The 22,938-nt window shown below is 39.7% G+C and overlaps 2 long non-coding RNA genes across 3 annotated transcripts in view; one reads left to right on the forward strand and one right to left on the reverse strand.

Annotated features, from left to right (window-relative positions):
* LOC144292750 (uncharacterized) overlaps positions 1 to 22,938 on the forward strand; it is a 50,302-nt gene that overhangs the window by 15,783 nt on the left and 11,581 nt on the right. The window lies entirely within an intron of this gene.
* Positions 9,213 to 22,938, reverse strand: part of LOC144292741 (uncharacterized) — a 223,676-nt gene continuing 209,950 nt past the window's right edge. The window contains exon 4 of one of the 2 annotated variants that reach the window (XR_013360085.1): positions 9,213 to 9,383. This is a non-coding gene — a long non-coding RNA (uncharacterized LOC144292741). Of the gene's footprint in view, positions 9,384 to 19,994; positions 20,138 to 22,938 lie in introns of those variants that run through there. The other variant, XR_013360081.1, reaches the window with a different exon arrangement.

Consider the following 22,938-nt stretch of genomic DNA (forward strand, 5'->3'; position numbering starts at 1 on the left):
CTAGCTGATAATATGCTAAGTGCTTTTTTTCTGCACTGGAATGAAATTATCAGTGGTCTCTCTGAGTCCTTCTATCTTCTAGGTTATGTTTAATTATCTGTGTTCTTCACTCTACTTAGTCCTTGGCCAAAATTTGTTGTTTTTACTTTATATCCTAAATTTGGTCTTTTGTGTGTGTGTGTGTGTGTGTGTAACTATAGTTTTCCATTATATCCTCATTACCACTTGCATGAATTATTAACTTATTCAAAACTTATTGGGAATGGAATTGAAAAAGTAGTAATTGTTGAGGACTTTCTGCAAGCGAGGCATCATAGAAACATAGTTCTAACATTTACTTTTCAGCATAGTCGTGAAAGTTATATTACTCCTATTTAACATATGGGGAAACTGAGATGCCAGCGTATTCTATACTGTGGTTAAGTAGCGGTTGGAACCCAGTTGGGCTTGTTTTACAGCTGTCTCCACAGCACTACACACACTATCTTTATGATTACATTGAGTGCCTACTATGTTCCAGAAATTAAATTGTGTATGAAATGAATAAGACATAATCCCTTACCTGGGAGACCTCATATTTCAGAAGGGAAACAGGCCTACACACAAATAAGACCATTCTGGAACATAAGTACAAGTATTTGGGAAAAGGTAGAATGAGCAGACTTAGAAAATAAGGAGGATGGTTCAGAGGACCAGGAAGCATTCACAGATGAGGGAAGAGAAAAGCAAGAGATTTATCAGTAAGAACTCACAAGGGCAGAGAAAATGAAAGATTGTGTGATATGGGGAAAAATGCTATAGTTCCCTCTATTTTGCTGAAAGCAGAGTGTCAAAATAACACTGTGGGGCAGACACATGGTCCAGCTGGATTCAGAGGCTCAACTAATGTCAACTGGAGCTGGGGTTTCCCTTTCTCTCAGTTCTGCATTGTTTCTGGTTGACTTTGACCCTAAGAGGGTCTCCCCTCATGATCAGCAGCAGCTGTTAATCTTTTGTCTTCAAATCCTATTTGCAAAAGAGTGAGAACCTCTGACCCCTGATTCTTAGAATTATCTTCATCTCTAATTGGGCCAGGTTCCCATCACTGAACAGATTGGTACTGGCCAGGGTAAGGTGCCATGCCGACTGGCTTCAGTCTGTGTCACACGTTATCCCTAAGCTATCTGTGGAGGCTCCCCTGGAACCCACGTGCTGAGAGGGAGGGGAACTATCACCAGGGCACCAACACCAGCAGAAACACCAGTGGGTGCTGGGTGGTAAAAACAGCCATTTGCCAAAGTCATTGTTCTGCAAAGTCTCATGTTCCTGTTTCAATTCAGATCCAGTCAGAGGCACCAATGCCTTCATAATTCAATTCCATTTAACAATCCATCACCCAGTACCTGTTTTATGCCTGGCCTCGTGTTAGGCCCTGGAGAAACAGCTGAAAAAGACACGGGTCCTACTTTCAAGCAGTTCATAGGCAAGAAAGCAGTCTCTCTTATCTCTAAATGACTAACTTACATTTTCTTGTATTTGGTTGACATAATTTAATCTCTAGCCTCATCAGTATTGTCTGCCTTAGACAGTAAGCTCATGGAAGATAGGAGCATGCTCTCCTTAGGTTGTTTTGTAGTAGGTCTCAGCTTTTCAGGCAACTGCTTTTCATTGAAGAGGATTTCGATGGACATTGCTTTCCCAGGGGTGAAGAGGACATTGGGAATTCATCAGGTTTATCTCTTAGCTTCAAGTAGTGTCACACACATTGGTGACAGGTCAAAGCAATGCGAAGGAACTCAACGACCTTCATCATGCACTGCACTACTATTTAACTACTTTGTTCTTAAAGCACCAGAGTACCTAATTAAAAAAAAAAAAAATCTGTCATATAAATGGTCAGATTTTACATATTTTTGTGATGCAGCCCATTTTGTCTTAAAGCTTAAAAAAAGCTTCCATCAAAGCAAATGCCTTGTAGCATGACCTTCTGATGCAATTCAATCACATTTATTTATTTATTTTTAAAAGGACTTCAGGAAACACATTAGAGCCAACGATTTTGTCTGTTTTGATGTTGATAACCTGTTCACTCATGAAATAGTTAAGAATCTGACTTATTTACTATATGACTTAAACAATGCAAGGTCCCAAAGGAAATGTATTTTCTGTTTATCTTAATTATTATTTGTAGCTCCCCGGATCCAGGTCTTTGTAAATGGTTCTTGCTCTTTCTCTCCAACGTCCATCATGACTTTTGTGGTTCCTTATTCTCCTCCCTCCTCATTTATATCCTCATTTTTCCATTTCCTTTTGTGTCAGCCTTTGTGTGATAACTGAATTTTTGTGTGTCTGGGGTCTTCTGTTTTTCCTCTTTTCTTCTCATCTCGTGTCTGTTAGTGTCTATCTGTATAAGTATACATATGCACATGCCTACTTACGTACAGATACATGTTTGCCAGTATATTTTTGTCTATTAAGCTTTATCTAGTTAAAACAAAAGCGCTGAGTTTAGAAAGACAAGCTCGAATACCACCATTTCACAAAGAGGGAGCAGAGTTTAACTGATTGGTCTGAAATCTCTTAATTAGTCAGCTCCTTGGGAAAGAGTAGAAAAGTTCTTCTTGATGTATGTTCCTAATAAAGGTAATTAAAAGTTTTTAATTTCTATGTTTATACCTATGCTCTTAGGTACATACAGTTCATGAATATTATTTCTTCTTGGTGGAGTATTTCTTTTATTATTATATAGATTTCTTCTTCTTGGTTAATGACTTTTGACCTTATTTTGCCTGATGTCGATATTGTTACTCAAGCTTCTTATGAGACTAGTATTTTTTTTTCAAAATTTTATTTATATTCAAGTTAGTTCACATGCAAGGTAGTATTAGTTTCTGGAGTAGAATTAGGTGATTTATCAGTTGCATATAACAACCAATGCTCATTACATCAAGTCCCCTCCTTATTACCCACCACCCAATTATGCTATCCCCCCACCCATCTTCCCTCCAACAACCCTCAGTTTGTTCTTTGTTTTAGTTAGATATTTTGAAAGCAGGGTATGAGTTGAAATTAAAGAAAAATCAACTGATAATTGCTATAATTAGAACTATTAAACTTTTTTGGTGGCATTTCAGATACTACTTATTTCTAACTATCTTAACTTTGTGTTTTGTGGTTCTTGTTCTTTTTCTTTTTACTTTCCTTGCTTTCTTTTAAATTGATGAAATTTTCTTAATCATTGGAAAGCTATAACTTCTCTTTTTGTTTTATTTTTTTATTTTTTTATTTTGTTTTTAATTTATTTTTATTGGTGTTCAATTTACTAACATACAGAATAACCCCCAGTGCCCGTCACCCATTCACTCCCACCCCCCACCCTCCTCCCCTTCTACCACCCCTAGTTCGTTTCCCAGAGTTCGCAGTCTTTACGTTCTGTCTCCCTTTCTGATATTTCCCACACATTTCTTCTCTCTTCCCTTATATTCCCTTTCACTATTATTTATATTCCCCAAATGAATGAGAACATATAATGTTTGTCCTTCTCCGACTGACTTACTTCACTCAGCATAATACCCTCCAGTTCCATCCATGTTGAAGCAAATGGTGGGTATTTGTCATTTCTAATAGCTGAGTAATATCCCATTGTATACATAAACCACATCTTCTTTATCCACTCATCTTTCGATGGACACCGAGGCTCCTTCCACAGTTTGGCTATTGTGGACATTGCTGCTAGAAACATCAGGATGCAGGTGTCCCGGCGTTTCATTGCATCTGAATCTTTGGGGTAAATCCCCAACAATGCAATTGCTGGGTCATAGGGCAGGTCTATTTTTAACTCTTTCAGGAACCTCCACACAGTTTTCTAGAGTGGCTGCACCAGTTCACATTCCCACCAACAGTGTAAGAGGGTTCCCTTTTCTCCGCATCCTCTCCAACATTTGTGGTTTCCTGCCTTGTTAAATTGCCCCATTCTCACTGGTGTGAGGTGGTATCTCACGGTGGTTTTGATTTGTATTTCCCTGATGGCAAATGATGCAGAGCATTTTCTCATGTGCTTGTTGGCCATGTCTATGTGAGATTTCTCTTCATGTCTTTTGCCCATTTCATGATTGGATTGTTTGTTTCTTTGGTGTTGAGTTTAGTAAGTTCTTTATACATCTTGGAAACTAGCCCTTTATCTGATATGTCATTTGCAAATATCTTCTCCCATTCTGTAGGTTGTCTTTGAGTTTTGTTGACTGTGTCCTTTGCTGTGCAAAAGCTTCTTATCTTGATGAAGTCCCAATAGTTCATTTTTGCTTTTGTTTCTTTTGCCTTCGTGGATGTATCTTGCAAGAAGTTACTGTGGCCAAGTTCAAAAAGGGTGTTGCCTGTGTTCTTCTCTAGGATTTTGATGGAATCTTGTCTCACATTTAGATCTTTCATCCATTTTGAGTTTATCTTTGTCTATGGTGAAAGAGAGTGGTCTAGTTTCATTCTTCTGCATGTGGATGTCCAATTTTCCCAGCACCATTTATTGAAGAGACTGTCTTTCTTCAATGGATAGTCTTTCCTCCTTTAGCGAATATTAGTTGACCATAAAGTTCAGGGTCCACTTCTGGGTTCTCTATTCTGTTCCATTGATCTATGTGTCTGTTTTTGTGCCAGTACCACACTGTCTTGATAACCACAGCTTTGTAGTACAACCTGAAATCTGGCATTGTGATGCCCCCAGATATGGTTTTCTTTTTTAAAATTCCCCTGGCTATTAGGGGTCTTTTCTGATTCCACACAAATCTTAAAATAATTTGTTCTAACTCTCTGAAGAAAGTCCATGGTATTTTGATAGGGATTGCATTAAACGTGTATATTGCCCTGGGTAACATTGACATTTTCACAATATTAATTCTGCCAATCCATGAGCATGAAATATTTTTCCATCTCTTTTTGTCTTCCTCAATTTCTTTCAGAAGTGTTCTATAGTTTTGAGGGTATAGATCCTTTACATCTTTGGTTAGGTTTATTCCTAGGTATCTTATGCTTTTGGGTGCAATTGTAAATGGGATTGACTCCTTAATTTCTCTTTCTTCAGTCTCATTGTTAGGGTATAGAAATGCCACTGATTTCTGGGCATTGATTTTGTATCCTGCCACGCTACCGAATTGCTGTATGAGTTCTAGCAATCTTGGGGTGGAGACTTTTGGATTTTCTATGTAGAATATCATGTCATCGGCGAAGAGGGAGAGTTTGACTTCTTCTTTGCCAATTTGAATGCCTTTAATGTCTTTTTGTTGTCTGATTGCTGAGGCTAGGACTTCCAGTACTATGTTGAATAGCAGTGGTGAGAGTGGACATCCCTGTCTTGTTCCTGATCTTAGGGGAAAGGCTCCCAGTGCTTCCCCATTGAGAATGATATTTGCTGTGGGCTTTTCGTAGATGGCTTTTAAGATGTCGAGGAATGTTCCCTCTATCCCTACACTCTGAAGAGTTTTGATCAGGAATGGATGCTGTATTTTGTCAAATGCTTTCTCTGCATCTAATGAGAGGATCATATGGTTCTTGGTTTTTCTCTTGCTGATACGATGAATCACATTGATTGTTTTACGGGTGTTGAACCAGCCTTGCATCCCGGGGATAAATCCTACTTGGTCATGGTGAATAATTTTCTTAATGTATTGTTGGATCCTATTGGCCAGTATCTTGTTGAGAATTTTTGCATCCATGTTCATCAAGGATATTGGTCTGTAATTCTCCTTTTTGGTGGGGTCTTTGTCTGGTTTTGGAATTAAGGTGATGCTGGCCTCATAGAACGAATTTGGAAGTCCTCCATCTCTTTCTATCTTTCCAAACAGCTTTAGGAGAATAGGTATGGTTTCTTCTTTAAACGTTTGATAAAATTCCCCTGGGAAGCCATCTGGCCCTGGACTCTTGTGTCTTGGGAGGTTTTTGATGACTGCTTCAATTTCCTCCCTGGTTATTGGCCTGTTCAGGTTTTCTATTTCTTCCTGTTCCAGTTTTGGTAGTTTGTGGCTTTCCAGGAATGCGTCCATTTCTCCTAGATTGCCTAATTTATTGGCGTATAGCTGTTCATAATATGTTTTTAAAATCGTTTCATTTTCCTTGGTGTTGGTGGTGATCTCTCCTTTCTCATTCATGATTTTATTAATTTGAGTCTTCTCTCTCTTCTTTTTAATAAGGCTGGCTAATGGTTTATCTATCTTATTAATTCTTTTAAAGAACCAACTCCTGGTTCTGTTGATCTGTTCCACAGTTCTTCTGGTCTCGATTTCATTGAGTTCTGCTCGAATCTTTATTAACTCCCTTCTTCTCCTGGGTGTAGGATCTATTTGCTGTTTTTTCTCTAGCTCCTTTATGTGTAAGGTTAGCTTTTGTATTTGAGTTCTTTCCAGTTTTTGAATGGATGCTTGTATTGCGATGTATTTCCCCCTTAGGACTGCTTTTGCTGCATCCCAAAGATTTTGAGCGGTTGTATCTTCATTCTCATTAGTTTCCATGAATCTTTTTAATTCTTCCTTAATTTCCTGATTGACCCTTTCATCTTTTAGCAGGATGGTCCTTAACCTCCACGTGTTTGAGGTCCTTCCAAACTTCTTGTTGTGATTTAGTTCTAATTTCAAGGCATTATGGTCTGAGAATATGCAGGGGACGATCCCAATCTTTTGGTATCGGTTCAGACCCGATTTGTGACCCAATATGTGGTCTATTCTGGAGAAAGTTCCATGTGCACTTGAGAAGAATGTGTATTCAGTTGAGTTTGGATGTAAAGTTCTGTAGATATCTGTGAAATCCATCTGGTCCAGTGTATCATTTAAAGCTCTCGTTTCTTTGGAGATGTTTTGCTTAGAAGACCTATCAAGTATAGAAAGAGCTAGATTGAAGTCACCAAGTATAAGTGTATTATTATCTAAGTATTTCTTCACTTTGGTTAATAATTGATTGATATATTTGGCAGCTCCCACATTCGGGGCATATATATTGAGGATTGTTAAGTCCTCTTGTTGAATAGATCCTTTAAGTATGATATAGTGTCCCTCTTCATCTCTCACTACAGTCTTTGGGGTAAATTTTAGTTTATCTGATATAAGGATGGCTACCCCTGCTTTCTTTTGAGGACCATTTGAATGGTAAATGGTTCTCCAACCTTTTATTTTCAGGCTGTAGGTGTCCTTCTGTCTAAAATGAGTCTCTTGTAGACAGCAAATAGATGGGTCCTGCTTTTTTATCCAGTCTGAAACCCTGCGCCTTTTGATGGGGTCATTAAGCCCGTTCACATTCAGAGTTACTATTGAGAGATATGAGTTTAGTGTCATCATATCTATCCAGTCCTTGTTTTTGTGGATTGTTCCACTGAACTTCTTCTTAAAGGGGAATTTTAAGAGTCCCCCTTAAAATTTCTTGCAGAGCTGGTTTGGAGGTCACATATTCTTCAGTTGCTGCCTGTCTTGGAAGCTCTTTATCTCTTCCATTTTGAATGAGAGCCTTGCTGGATAAAGTCTTCTTGGTTGCATGTTCTTCTCATTTAGGACCCTGAATATATCCTGCCAGCCCTTTCTGGCCTGCCAGGTCTCTGTGGAGAGGTCTGCTGTTACCCTAATACTCCTCCCCATAAAAGTCAGGGATTTCTTGTCTCTTGCTGCTTTAAGGATCTTCTCTTTATCTTTGGAATTTGCAAGCTTCACTATTAAATGTCGAGGTGTTGAACGGTTTTTATTGATTTTAGGGGGGGATCTTTCTATTTCCTGGATCTGAATGCCTGTTTCCCTTCCCAGATTAGGAAAGTTTTCAGCTAGAATTTGTTCAAATACATATTCTGGCCCTCTGTCCCTTTCGGCGCCCTCGGGAACACCAATTAAACGTAAGTTTTTCTTCCTCAGGCTGTCGTTTATTTCCCTTAATCTATCTTCATGATCTTTTAATTGTTTGTCTCTTTTTTCCTCAGTTTCCCTCTTTGCTATCAACTTGTCTTCTATGTCACTCACTCGTTCTTCCACCTCGTTAACCCTCGTCGTTAGGACTTCTAGTTTGGATTGCATCTCATTCAATTGATTTTTAATTTCTGCCTGATTAGCTCTAAATTCTGCAGTCATGAAGTCTCTTGAGTCCTTTATGCTTTTTTCTAGAGCCACCAGTAGCTGTATAATAGTGCTTCTGAATTGGCTTTCTGACATTGAATTGTAATCCAGATTTTGTAACTCTGTGGGAGAGAGGACTGTTTCTGATTCTTTCTTTTGAGGTGAGGTTTTCCTTCTAGTCATTTTGCTCAGTGCAGAGTGGCCAAAAGCAAGTTGTATTGGGAAAAGGAGAAAAAGAGAGGGGAGAAAGAAGGAAAGAAAAGAGAAAGAGGAAAAAAAAAAGGAAGAAAAAAACGAAAAAAAGAGAAAAAGAAAGAAAGAGAAAGAAAGGAAAAAAACAGGGGGTGGGGGAAGGAAACAAATCAAAAAGCAAAGCAAAGCAAAACAAAACAAAACAAAAGAACCACGGGGGAGTATCTTCTGATTCTGTGTTCTTTAAGTCCCTGGCTTCCCCTGGAAATTGTCCGTCTAGCTGGTCTTCTGGGGGAGGGGCCTGCTCTGTGCTGATTTTCAGGTGTTAGCACTTGGGGGAGCTGCTGTGCACCTGCCTGGTGCAGGGCTCAGTGGGGATTGTTTACCCCGTGAGGCCCCAGGAGCAAGAGCCCCAGTGGCGGGGCCAGGTCTGCAGCCCTGGATTCAGCCCCGCAGTAGCTCCGGAGCTCTCGGTCTGCAGGGCCTGGAGGCTCCGGGGCGGGGCTGCTGCTCTGCTCAGCTGGGGCAGGAGCGTCCTCGCTGTCCTGGGCCCTCCCGGCCTCTGCCTGTCCCGGGGGGAGGCCAGATCCTGGGCTGTGTCCCGGCGCCCTGTGCTCCGGAGCCTGCGCTGGTGGATTCGCGCTCCTGCCCCGCAGCCCCCTCCGCGGAGCCGCCCCCGAGCCCCCCGAGCTGCTCCCGCCCCGCAGCCCCCTCCGCGGAGCCGCCGCCCGAGCCCCCCCGAGCTGCTCCGGGTCCCGCCGTGCGCGCTGCAGCCCTTAGGGAGCTCGGCGCACTCTCCTGGGCGCGCAGTTGCTCTGTTAGTGTCCCCGGGAGCCCGAGGGCATCCCCGCCCTCCTGGGTCCTGCTCCACCTCCCCGCGAGCCCCTTTCCCCCGGGAAGGTCGGTGCAGCTCCTGCGTCTCCGGGACGGGGCTCTCCTGTCCTGGGGACACTCGCCCCGGCCTCAGCCCGGCTCCTCGCGGGGCCCCTCCCCCTGGAGGCCTTTGTTCCTTTATTTCTTTTTCCCCGTCTTCCTACCTTGATAGATGCGCGAACTCTTCTCACTGTAGCATTCCAGCTGGTCTCTCTTTAATTCTCAGGCCGAATTCATAGATTTTCAGGATAATTTGAAGGTTTTCTAGGTAATTTGGTGGAGACAGGTGATTTGGAGACCCTACTCTTCCGCCGTCTTGCCCCTCCTCTTTTTTTATTGTTTTAGTGTTACTCTTAAATGTAAAGACACATTTTTAATTATAAGTTCTCCTAAACAGGGCTTCTATTATTCAGTATTTCTGTTCTTTTCCTGAACATGAGAAGGTTTTAATATGCTTTAAGTATGCATTGGGAATATTTCTGCAATCTTATTATTATTTAGACTTTTGTCTTTACCAGTTTAACCCTACAAATTTGGTATTTCTATTTTAATATTATTAAAATAGCTGACATTTCATCAACTTCTGTGGTTTGTATTTCTTTTTGTTATGTATTTTCTTTAATAGTTTTTAGTGTAGGTGCATGGACGGTAAGCTCTTGTAGTCTTTCAATGTTCACAATTTTTTTTGTGTGTAACTTTCACCGCTAAATATTGGTTTCAACTATGTAAAAGCTTCTAAGTTGATATTTTATTTTTTTGTCTAATTGGTATATCAGTGATGGAGAGGGGTATTAAAATCTCCAATGAAGATGGTGCAATTTTCTATTTTTCTGTCAATTTTGATTTATATATTTTGAAGGACTGCTATTGTGTCTTTCTAATGAATTAAGCCCTTTATCATCATGAAATTCCCTTTCTTCTTTAGCTTTTGTAGTAATCTTTTTCTTGTTTTTTCTTTTACCTGATAATATAGACACCCCAGCCTTCTTAGGTGTACTGTTTGCATGGTACATCTTTTCCATTCATTTACTTTGATTTTACATTTTTACATCTTACTTTCTATCTTCATTTTTTAGTATAATGTGCATCTTAGATTGTATATGATTTTTTAATCCATTCTGAAAATCCCTGCCTTTTAGTTGGAGTGTTTAGTACATTAATGATTAATGAAATTATTATGGTAGACATATGTCTACCATTTTGTTATTATTATTTTTAAAAAATGTATTTATTTATTTGATATAGAAAGAGAGTACAAGCAGGAGGAGTAGCAGAGGGAGGGGGAGAAGCAGCCTCTCCCCTGAGCAGGAAGCCCAATGTTGGGGCTTGATCCTAGGACCCTGGGATCATGACCTGAACTGACTGAGCCACTTAGGCACCCCTTGTTATTTGTTTTTTGTTGGTTCCTTCTGATATTTTTGGTTGTTTGTTTTGTTTTGTTTTGTTTATTTCTCTGTCCCTTCTTTTCTGCCTTATGGGATCATTTGTATATTTTTAGAATTTCATCTTAATTTATCTATTTTTTAAATTTATAGCTTTGCATTATTTCTTTTATGGGTGCTCTATAATTACATCCTTAATTTTTCACAGTCTTCTCAGAGTTAATATTATACCACTTCACATGAAATGAAGGTCTCAATACTATAGGTTTATCTACTCCTGTTGCTTATGCTACAGTTGTCATTATATATTTCATTATACTTTTGAAACCTACAAGACATTGCTATAATTTTTGCTTTAAATAATCCTGAGTTTTGAAGAAATTAAAAGGAAATACTACTCTTAGTATCTATCCAGATATTTACCATTTCTTGTATTCTTCATTCCTACCTGAAGATTTAAGTTTCTATCTGCTATCATTTCTCTTCTGCCTCAAGAATTACTTTCAGTATTTCTTGTGGTACAGGTCTGCTGGCAATACATATTTTTGGTTTTCTTTTATTTTATGGAAAAATGTCCTTATTTTGCTTTCATATTTGGGAAAATTTTCACTGGATATGGTATACTGAATTGGCGGTTATGTTTTCCCCCCAGGTTTTAAAGATGTGTTTCCACTGTTTTCTGGCTGTCAGAAGCTTTAATAAGCTAATGGCAGTTCAAATTGTTGTTGCCCTACATGTAATGTGTCATTTTCCTCTGGCTACTTTCAAGATTTACTCATCATCTTTGGTTTTCAGCAGTTTTTAAATTTTTTTTATTATTTTTATTTTTATTTTTTCAGCAGTTTGATTACCATGTATTCATATATAGTTTTCTTATGAATCTTTAATTTTAAATTTTTATCAAACTTGGGAAATTTTTAATATTTCTTTTTCAAGTTTTTTTTTTTCTATTTTATTTTCTTGTCTATTGCTGAGACTCCACTTCTGTATACACCTGGTAGGCCTTTTCATATTGTCTAACAGGTCCCTGGAGTTCTATTTATTTTTTTCAATGTTGTGTTTTTGTTTTTTTAAATTTTATATCTTGTTTTTCATACTGAATTATTTCTGTTGACCTACCTTTAAGTTCATTGACTTGTTTCTGTTGTCTTCATTCTGCTATTAAATCCATCCAAATATACTTTTAAAAATTATAGATATTATATTTTTCGGTTCTAGAATTTCCATCTTTTAATATATTTCTCTGCTAAAATTTATTGTGTACATATTTTCCTTTATGTACTTGAGCATAGTTATAATTAGCTGCTTTAAAATCCTTGTCTGCTACTTCCAATTTATGATCATCAAGGATTGCTCACTGTTTATTATATTTTTCTCTTGAAAATGGATCATATTTTCCTGGTTGAGTAATTTTGGGATTTTATCCTAGATATTGTGAAATGTTATGTTGTGGAAACTGTTATATTCCTCCAAAGAGTGTTAACTCTTGTATTTTAGCAGACATTAATTTGGTTGGATTCTTTTTTTTTTTTTTTTTTTTTTTTTTTTTTAAATTTTTTATTTATTTATGATAGTCACACAGAGAGAGAGAGAGAGGCAGAGACACAGGCAGAGGGAGAAGCAGGCTCCATGCACCGGGAGCCCGACGTGGGATTCGATCCCGGGTCTCCAGGATCGCGCCCTAGGCCAAAGGCAGGCGCCAAACCGCTGCGCCACCCAGGGATCCCAATTTGGTTGGATTCATAATGCAAACTGGTTATTGGGAAGCAGCTCAAAACTTACTTGGATTCTTCTATCTTTTAGTGGGGTCTGTGCAATGCATGAGTGGTTCAGGAATTAGGCAGAGGTTTGTGCAGAGTCTATATACAAAATTTAGGAATTTCCTTATCTGGTTTCTTTTTCTCAGAATTATCCTCCTCTCAACTTTCTACTGTTTATGATTTCTTTGAACTCTGTCCTTAGGTTCTTCAGGTGAAAAAGATTTTGACTTTTCCTATTGAAGTCTTAGCCACCTTGTACAGCATCAACTTCTATTTGCTTTTAGGCTAACAGCTGTAAAAAATAGAGACCTCAGACTTTGCTTTAGTTCTCTCTCTGGTACCTTCAGATTGTTGCTTTTTGTATTTTGTTCAGAGTTCATAGTTGTTATGAAGAAAGTAAGGTGTGGTAGGAACTTACAGACCCATATAATTTTTTTTAAAGATTTTATGTATTTATTCATGAGAGACACACAGAGAGAGAGAGAGAGAGAGAGAGAGAGAGAGACAGGCTTCATGCAGGGTGCCTGATGCGGGACTCAATCCCAGGATCATGCCCTGGGCCCAAGGCAGGCACTAAACCACTGAATCACCCAGGGATCCCTGCATGTAATCTTTTTAATATCAACTTGATATTATTGTATCCTTTCTGCCTAGATTGGTTTCATGATGTCTCATTATTTCTTTTTTTGAGTATATCTCTTAAGGTTTTTTTTTCTTTTTTTTTTTTTTTTTATTTATTTATTTATTTTTATTGGTGTTCAATTTACTAACATACAGAATAACACCCAGTGCCCGTCACCCATTCACTCCCACCCCCCGCCCTCCTCCCCTTCTACCACCCCTAGTTCGTTTCCCAGAGTTAGCAGTCTTTATGTTCTGTCTCCCTTTCTGATATTTCCCACACATTTCTTCTCCCTTCCCTTATTTTCCCTTTCACTATTATTTATATTCCCCAAATGAATGAGAACATATAATGTTTGTCCTTCTCCGACTGACTTACTTCACTCAGCATAATACCCTCCAGTTCCATCCACGTTGAAGCAAATGGTGGGTATTTGTCATTTCTAATAGCTGAGTAATATTCCATTGTATACATAAACCACATCTTCTTTATCCATTCATCTTTCGTTGGACACCGAGGCTCCTTCCACAGTTTGGCTATCGTGGCCATTGCTGCTAGAAACATCGGGGTGCAGGTGTCCCAGCGTTTCATTGCATTTGTATCTTTGGGGTAAATCCCCAACAGTGCAATTGCTGGGTCGTAGGGCAGGTATATTTTTAACTGTTTGAGGAACCTCCACACAGTTTTCCACAGTGGCTGCACCAGTTCACATTCCCACCAACAGTGTAAGAGGGTTCCCTTTTCTCCACATCCTCTCCAACATTTGTTGTTTCCTGCCTTGTTAATTTTTCCCATTCTCACTGGTGTGAGGTGGTATCTCATTGTGGTTTTGATTTGTATTTCCCTGATGGCAAGTGATGCAGAGCATTTTCTCATGTGCATGTTGGCCATGTCTATGTCTTCTTCTGTGAGATTTCTGTTCATGTCTTTTGCCCATTTCATGATTGGATTGTTTGTTTCTTTGGTGTTGAGTTTAATAAGTTCTTTATAGATCTTGGAAACTAGCCCTTTATCTGATATGTCATTTGCAAATATCTTCTCCCATTCTGTAGGTTGTCTTTGAGTTTTGTTGACTGTATCCTTTGCTGTGCAAAAGCTTCTTATCTTGATGAAGTCCCAATAGTTCATTTTTGCTTTTGTTTCTTTTGCCTTCGTGGATGTATCTTGCAAGAAGTTACTATGGCCGAGTTCAAAAAGGGTGTTGCCTGTGTTCTTCTCTAGGATTTTGATGGAATCTTGTCTCACATTTAGATCTTTCATCCATTTTGAGTTTATCTTTGTGTATGGTGAAAGAGAGTGGTCTAGTTTCATTCTTCTGCATGTGGATGTCCAATTTTCCCAGCACCATTTATTGAAGAGACTGTCTTTCTTCCAATGGATAGTCTTTCCTCCTTTATCGAATATTAGTTGCCCATAAAGTTCAGGGTCCACTTCTGGATTCTCTATTCTGTTCCACTGATCTATGTGTCTGTTTTTGTGCCAGTACCACACTGTCTTGATGACCACAGCTTTGTAGTACAACCTGAAATCTGGCATTGTGATGGCCCCAGATATGGTTTTCTTTTTTAAAATTCCCCTGGCTATTCGGGGTCTTTTCTGATTCCACACAAATCTTAAAATAATTTGTTCTAACTCTCTGAAGAAAGTCCATGGTATTTTGATAGGGATTGCATTAAACGTGTATATTGCCCTGGGTAACATTGACATTTTCACAATATTAATTCTGCCAATCCATGAGCATGGAATATTTTTCCATCTCTTTGTGTCTTCCTCAATTTCTTTCAGAAGTGTTCTATAGTTTTGAGGGTATAGATCCTTTACATCTTTGGTGAGGTTTATTCCTAGGTATCTTATGCTTTTGGGTGCAATTGTAAATGGGATTGACTCCTTAATTTCTCTTTCTTCAGTCTCATTGTTAGTGTATAGAAATGCCACTGACTTCTGGGCATTGATTTTGTATCCTGCCACGCTACCGAATTGCTGTATGAGTTCTAGCAATCTTGGGGTGGAGACTTTTGGGTTTTCTAGGTAGAGTATCATGTCATCGGCGAAGAGGGAGAGTTTGACTTCTTCTTTGCCAATTTGAATGCCTTTAATGTCTTTTTGTTGTCTGATTGCTGAGGCTAGGACTTCCAGTACTATGTTGAATAGCAGTGGTGAGAGTGGACATCCCTGTCTTGTTCCTGATCTTAGGGGAAAGGCTCCCAGTGCTTCCCCATTGAGAATGATATTTGCTGTGGGCTTTTCATAGATGGCTTTTAAGATGTCGAGGAATGTTCCCTCTATCCCTACACTCTGAAGAGTTTTGATCAGGAATGGATGCTGTATTTTGTCAAATGCTTTCTCTGCATCCAATGAGAGGATCATATGGTTCTTGGTTTTTCTCTTGCTGATATGATGAATCACATTGATTGTTTTACGGGTGTTGAACCAGCCTTGTGTCCCAGGGATAAATCCTACTTGGTCATGGTGAATAATTTTCTTAATGTACTGTTGGATCCTATTGGCCAGTATCTTGTTGAGAATTTTTGCATCCATGTTCATCAGGGATATTGGTCTGTAATTCTCCTTTTTGGCGGGGTCTTTGTCTGGCTTTGGAATTAAGGTGATGCTGGCTTCATAGAACGAATTTGGAAGTACTCCATCTCTTTCTATCTTTCCAAACAGCTTTAGGAGAATAGGTATGATTTCTTCTTTAAACGTTTGATAAAATTCTCCTGGGAAGCCATCTGGCCCTGGACTCTTGTGTCTTGGGAGGTTTTTGATGACTGCTTCAATTTCCTCCCTGGTTATTGGCCTGTTCAGGTTTTCTATTTCTTCCTGTTCCAGTTTTGGTAGTTTGTGGCTTTCCAGGAATGCGTCCATTTCTTCTAGATTGCCTAATTTATTGGCGTACAGCTGTTCATAATAGGTTTTTAAAATCGTTTGTATTTCCTTGGTGTTGGTAGTGATCTCTCCTTTCTCATTCATGATTTTATTAATTTGAGTCTTCTCTCTCTTCTTTTTAATAAGGCTGGCTAAAGGTTTATCTATCTTATTAATTCTTTCAAAGAACCAACTCCTGGTTCTGTTGATCTGTTCCACAGTTCTTCTGGTCTCGATTTCGTTGAGTTCTGCTCGAATCTTTATTAGCTCCCTTCTTCTCTTGGGTGTAGGATCTATTTGCTGTTTTTTCTCTAGCTCCTTTATGTGTAAGGTTAGCTTTTGTATTTGAGTTCTTTCCAGTTTTTGAATGGATGCTTGTATTGCGATGTATTTCCCCCTTAGGACTGCTTTTGCTGCATCCCAAAGATTTTGAACGGTTGTATCTTCATTCTCATTAGTTTCCATGAATCTTTTTAATTCTTCCTTAATTTCCTGGTTGACCCTTTTATCTTTTAGCAGGATGGTCCTTAACCTCCATGTGTTTGAGGTCCTTCCAAACTTCTTGTTGTGATTTAGTTCTAATTTCAAGGCATTATGGTCCGAGAATATGCAGGGGACAATCCCAATCTTTTGGTATCGGTTCAGACCCGATTTGTGACCCAATATGTGGTCTATTCTGGAGAAAGTTCCATGTGCGCTTGAGAAGAATGTGTATTCAGTTGAGTTTGGATGTAAAGTTCTGTAGATATCTGTGAAATCCATCTGGTCCAGTGTATCATTTAAAGCTCTCGTTTCTTTGGAGATGTTTTGCTTAGAAGACCTATCGAGTATAGAAAGAGCTAGATTGAAGTCACCAAGTATAAGTGTATTATTATCTAAGTATTTCTTCACTTTGGTTAATAATTGATTTATATATTTGGCAGCTCCCACATTTGGAGCATATATATTGAGGATTGTTAAGTCCTCTTGTTGAATAGATCCTTTAAGTATGATATAGTGTCCCTCTTCATCTCTCACTACAGTCTTTGGGGTAAATTTTAGTTTATCTGATATAAGGATGGCTACCCCTGCTTTCTTTTGAGGACCATTCGAATGGTAAATGGTTCTCCAACCTTTTATTTTCAGGCTGTAGGTGTCCTTCTGTCTAAAATGAGTCTCTTGTAGACAGCAAATAGATGGGTCCTGCTTTTTTATCCAGTCTGAAACCCTGCGCCTTTTGATGGGGTCATTAAGCCCGTTCACATTCAGAGTTACTATTGAGAGATATGAGTTTAGTGTCATCATGATATCTATTCAGTCTTTGTTTTTGTGGACTGTTCCACTGAACTTCTTCTTAAAGGGGAATTTTAAGAGGCCCCCTTAAAATTTCTTGCAGAGCTGGTTTGGAGGTCACATATTCTTTTAGTTGCTGCCTGTCTTGGAAGCTCTTTATCTCTCCTTCCATTTTGAATGAGAGCCTTGCTGGATAAAGTATTCTTGGTTGCATGTTCTTTTCATTTAGGACCCTGAATATATCCTGCCAGCCCTTTCTGGCCTGCCAGGTCTCTGTGGAGAGGTCTGCTGTTACCCTAATACTCCTCCCCATAAAAGTCAGGGATTTCTTGTCTCTTGCTGCTTTAAGGATCTTCTCCTTATCTTTGGAATTTGCAAGCTTCACAATTAAATGTCGAGGTGTTGAACGGTTTTTATTGATTTTAGGGGGGGATCTCTCTATTTCCTGGATCTGAATGCCTGTTTCCCTTCCCAGATTAGGAAAGTTTTCAGCTAGAATTTGTTCAAATACATATTCTGGCCCTCTGTCCCTTTCGGCGCCCTCGGGAACCCCAATTAAACGTAGGTTTTTCTTCCTCAGGCTGTCGTTTATTTCCCTTAATCTATCTTCATGGTCTTTTAATTGTTTGTCTCTTTTTTCCTCAGTTTCCCTCTTTGCTGTCAACTTGTCTTCTAGGTCACTCACTCGTTCTTCCACCTCGTTAACCCTCGTCGTTAGGACTTCTAGTTTGGATTGCATCTCATTCAATTGGTTTTTAATTTCTGCCTGATTAGCTCTAAATTCTGCAGTCATGAAGTCTCTTGAGTCCTTTATACTTTTTTCTAGAGCCACCAGTAGCTGTATAATAGTGCTTCTGAATTGGCTTTCTGACATTGAATTGTAATCCAGATTTTGTAACTCTGTGGGAGAGAGGACTGTTTCTGATTCTTTCTTTTGAGGTGAGGTTTTCCTTCTAGTCATTTTGCTCAGTGCAGAGTGGCCAAAAGCAAGTTGTATTGGGAAAAAGAGAAAAAGAGAGGAGAGAAAGAAGGAAAGAAAAGAGAAAGAGAAAAAAAAAGGGAAGAAAAAGAAAAAAAAACGAAAAAAAAAAAAAAAAAGAAAAGAAGAAAAAGAGAAAGAAAAAGAAAGGAGAAAAAAAGGGGGTGGGGGAAGGAAACAAATCAAAAAGCAAAACAAAACAAAAACAAAAACAAAAACAAAAACAAACAAACAAAAAAAAGAACCACGGGGGAGTATCTTCTGATTCTGTGTACTTTAAGTCCCTTGGCTTCTCCTGGAAGTTGTCCGTCTAGCTGATCTTCTGGGGGAGGGGCCTGTTGTGCTGATTTTCAGGTGTTAGCAGTTGGGGGAGCTGCTGTGCCCCTGCCTGGTGCAGGGCTCGGTGGGGGTTGTTTACCCCGTGAGGCCGCAGGAGGAACAGCCCCAGTGGCGGGGCAGCTCTGGAAACCTGGAGTCAGCTCCGGCAGGAACTCCGTCTGCAGGGCCTGGATGCTCCGGGGCGGGGCCGCTGATCTGCTCAGCTCGGGGCAGGAGCGTCCTCGCTGTCCTGGGCCCTCCCGGCCTCTGCCTGCCCCGGGGGAGGCGGGATCCTGGGCTGTGTCCCGGCGCCCTGTGCTCCGGAGCCTGCGCTGGTGGATTCGCGCTCCCGGGCCGCGCAACCCCCTCCGCGGAGCTGCCGCCCGAGCCCCTCCGAGCTGCTCCTGGAACCGCGCAGCCCCCTCCGCACGGAGCCTCTTCTTCTGCCCGAGCCCCTCCGAGCTGCTCCCGGGGCCCCGCAGCCCCCTCCGCGGAGCCGCCCCCGAGCCCCCCCGAGCTGCTCCGGGTCCCGCCGTGCGCGCTGCAGCCCTTAGGGAGCTCGGCGCACTCTCCTGGGCGCGCAGTTGCTCTGTTACTGTCCCCGGGAGCCCGAGGGCCTCCTCGCCCTCCTGGTCCTGCTGCAACTCCCCGCGAGCCCCTTTCCGCCCGGGAAGGTCGGTGCAGCTCCTGCGTCTCCGGGACGGGGCTCTCCTGTCCTGGGGACACTCGCCCCGGCCTCAGCCCGGCTCCTCGCGGGGCCCCTCCCCCTTGGAGGCCTTTGTTCCTTTATTTCTTTTTCCCCGTCTTCCTACCTTGATAGAAGCGCGAACTCTTCTCACTGTAGCATTCCAGCTGGTCTCTCTTTAAATCTCAGGCCGAATTCATAGATTTTCAGGATAATTTGAAGGTTTTCTAGGTAGTTTGGTGGAGACAGGTGATTTGGAGACCCTACTCCTCCGCCATCTTGCTCCTCCCCCCTGTCTCATTATTTCTAAATGGATGTTGTACCTTCATTTCTTTTTGAAATACTCCATACATTATTTCAAGTTCATTTTTATGTTTGTGAAATAAAATTTCACCTCTGGGGTAATCTATTTTCCTCATGGTTTTTGTTTTGTTTTGAGCATCCCTTTCTCTTTTCTCTTTTAGAGCTTGCAGGCTTATTTTGAATGCTTTTGTTTGTTTTTTATTTTCTCTCTCCCCTGTACTAGTGACCTCTTTTATGGTTGCCTCCACCTAGTACTCTAGGCCCCCAGTCAAAACTGGGATTTATAATCTGCTCCCCTGATATATAGGAGTATGGAAGACCCAGTAAGCAGTTTAGCTTAGCTTCTAGCCCTAAGGTTACAATTTTCCTTAGGCTGACTGTTACTAATAAAGCTAAAGTCCCCATCAGCAGGTGTGCCACCTTTTTTCGAAGTTTCCTTTACATGTGAGGGAACTTACAAAAGGCTCCGATTTTAATCAGTGACACTACTATTCCCATCTTGCATGAAAAACTTTCAGCATCCCATCATCCACAGAAGTCAAATTTCCAGTGGTAATTGTTCCCTTCTGACCTGGATGGTAACACACTTGACACTTTACCCCTAACTCTTTAGATGGTATGGATATTATCTTTTATATGAGCCTGAATGCATCTCTTATGGTTTCTCTTAATATTTCACCCACCATTATCAGTGGCTCAGTTGGTTAAGCATCCAACTCTTGATTTTTGCTCCGGTCATGATTGCAGGTTGTGGGATGGAGTCCCATGTAGGTCTCCGTGCTGGGCATGGAGTTTGCTTGAGATTCTCTCTCTTCCTTTCCTTCTGCCCCACCTTTTTTTAAAAAAAGTTTCATCCGTTATTGCTATGTGTTTTGAGGGGATGGTATTTATAAAGCATGATCCCATTGCACAAGTTTGACCCTGAAGTCAAGACAAGTTCTTCTATCCTCTCTGCTACATGCAACAATGCTTCTGAATATTTGTATATATTTCCCAAACTTCAGGCAATATCATGAACCTCATCAATGGCTTATATGAGATTTTCTGCATTTATAATTTTTAATGGAAATGGTCTGGTGAAGCAGTCCATAGATTGAATGAAATCCTCAGAACCGGTGGAAGGAGCCCCAGAGGTGAACAAGAAAACATATGATCACCGGGTGTTTACAGAAATCCCAAGGAGGGCTTCATATTTTAATCAGGAGATCCCAAGTTAACAAGTGGTCACAAAAATGAGGTAGGCATGGAAGATAAAGAGAGAAGAACTCTTTTAAAGATCAACTGAAGGCATCTTATACCCATTATCTGATCATTCATAGACTAATTTTGACCACAAGTACTTCCAGAAGATTCTCATTATTTGAAGCAGGGATGTTCTCTAAAGTTGCCCAAAACACTGGATTAATGATTAGTGAACTAAGGGAAAACAGAGTTAGGTCCCTGTGAGCCTCTGATCACAACATTGATCAGTGTTATGATTGATCAATACGTAACCTTGTTTTATGTGTGTTTCTGTTTAGAGACACATACTTAACATAGATTGTTGATAGGTTAACATTGAACTCATGGTCACCAGCTCCATAACTCATTCCTGAAAGAAGTTTATCTTACACATGTACTTTCTGTGTAAGATAGAAGCCTTCCTTAAGGACACATCAAGACTTCTTGTCCTTAAGAACATGAGACAGAACTGTATTACTTTACTTGGGGGCTATTTTAAACAGCAACAAGACCATCAGAAAGCACAAAAATGTGAAACACCTGTGGCACTACATAGACCACAGAAAGAGTGTTTGTTTATCATATGAGAGCTGAAACAAGAAAGCAGAGTGTCACCTTGTTCAACTGTAGCTAGGAATGTAGCCCTCAGATAACTCTTTTTTTTTTTTTTTTGCTGCTCTGCACATGTCTGTGAGTGACCTCAACAGCACAACAAGTATTGATTTTTGGATTACAAACTAAATTTTAGTGAGTAGGCAAATTAATAAGTACAGAGCTCATAAATAGTGAAGATTGCCTGCATTTTAATTTTGACAGGCATCAATATGCGCTTAGGACTTGGCAGTCACAGTAAAATCCTCAGTTGTATTCCCAATATTCCAAATGAAAAGAGAAAAGATAAAACATGATCTTTAATCATATACTCCTGTTTAAAACCTAGTTAGAGAAAATAGGAGCAGTTTAGCAACTCTGCTTCTTTTAGAAGTTTTGCTTTCATGAAAAATGTGCATCTCCTCCAGAAAATTAATGGAATAAATTCCTAAAAAAATTTAAAACTCAGAAGTTTACAGACTTAGGAGTTCTTTTTAATTAAGTAAAACTTGCAGACAAATCTGGAGTAATTCGGTTCATTAAAATTAGTTTTACTCTATATTCCCCAAAGTCACAATTGCTTTTTAAATTTGAGCACTTAAAAACATTTATGAAACTACGGTCATTACTAACAGTATGTATAAAAATTTGCAATTACTGAAGATTATTCCCTCGCACTCTCAATTTCAAAGAAAGTCAAACAGTTATCTAACTCCACAATTTAGACCAAAATGACTGGATCAAAAATAGAACATCCACATAAAAAAATAACAATTTAAAAACATTAGTGATAAAAAATACAGTATTAGGTATCTGACTTCAAAGAAAGAATCCTATTTCTAAAACTTCGGCAATCCAAGTCTATCAACTGTTCTGGCACTTTTCTTCTTCCCTTTTATTATTCTTGGGCAGCAAAGATTCATCCAACATGAAAATTATTTACACCAATGGTGAACACTATTTTTAAAAAGATTTATATGTGGTGTTTTTAGGGTAAACTGTAAGGCAGGATGTAATAAAGCCTCTGTTTAAATGGTGTCAATAGGAGTAAGAAATTGAATAGCATTAGAAATGAAGCTCCTAGGTCCTACCACATGCACCACTGCTAGAATGTGGCAGTAAATCAAAGAAATTTTAATCTGATTAAAGCTTAAAAAGGCTTAAAATTATAGGCACCTAATTAGTGATCAGAATTTCTCTATGGGGTATGTGGAGGGGAAGAAGTTGATGGAATGATAGTTGGTAGATGACTTGTGTCTTTCCCTTAGAGGGTACTTGCTCACTTTCTGTAGGGTTTGTGCCTTAATTCTTATGTCTAGCAGAGCCATAATCTCTTGCTTGGTTTTCCTTTTCTCCAAGGAAAAGGTATCTTTAATTTTTTAGTGCCAGGATTCAGTAAGTGCTCTGTGACCAGATAATAGATTTATATTAACTGGATCATTTGGGAGCTTGATTTTATAAATGTGGTTTCACTAGCACCATGCTTAACCTGAATAAACTGGATGTGGTACCTAATATTCTTGTCTGGACATGGTAATATAAACAATAAGTATTTGTCGATATTACCTGAATTAAAATGGGCACAAATATAGATTTAAAAAATCCAAATCTTGTTTGTTTGTTTTTTTTATTTACCACTACTGGGATTATTAGCTACTAGAGTAGGCGACCAATGAGGGAATTAACTATTTGAAAAAATCAGATACTCATTGATTTAGGACTTTTCTATATAAAAAAAAAAAAGACTGTGGAGACAACTCCACAGAATCTTTGGAGGCTCTTTTCGGTAAAATGACTATATGATCCCATTTTACAAGTGAA

This window comes from Canis aureus, chromosome 2 (assembly GCF_053574225.1).
Source record: "Canis aureus isolate CA01 chromosome 2, VMU_Caureus_v.1.0, whole genome shotgun sequence".
NCBI classification, from domain to species: Eukaryota; Metazoa; Chordata; class Mammalia; order Carnivora; family Canidae; genus Canis; species Canis aureus.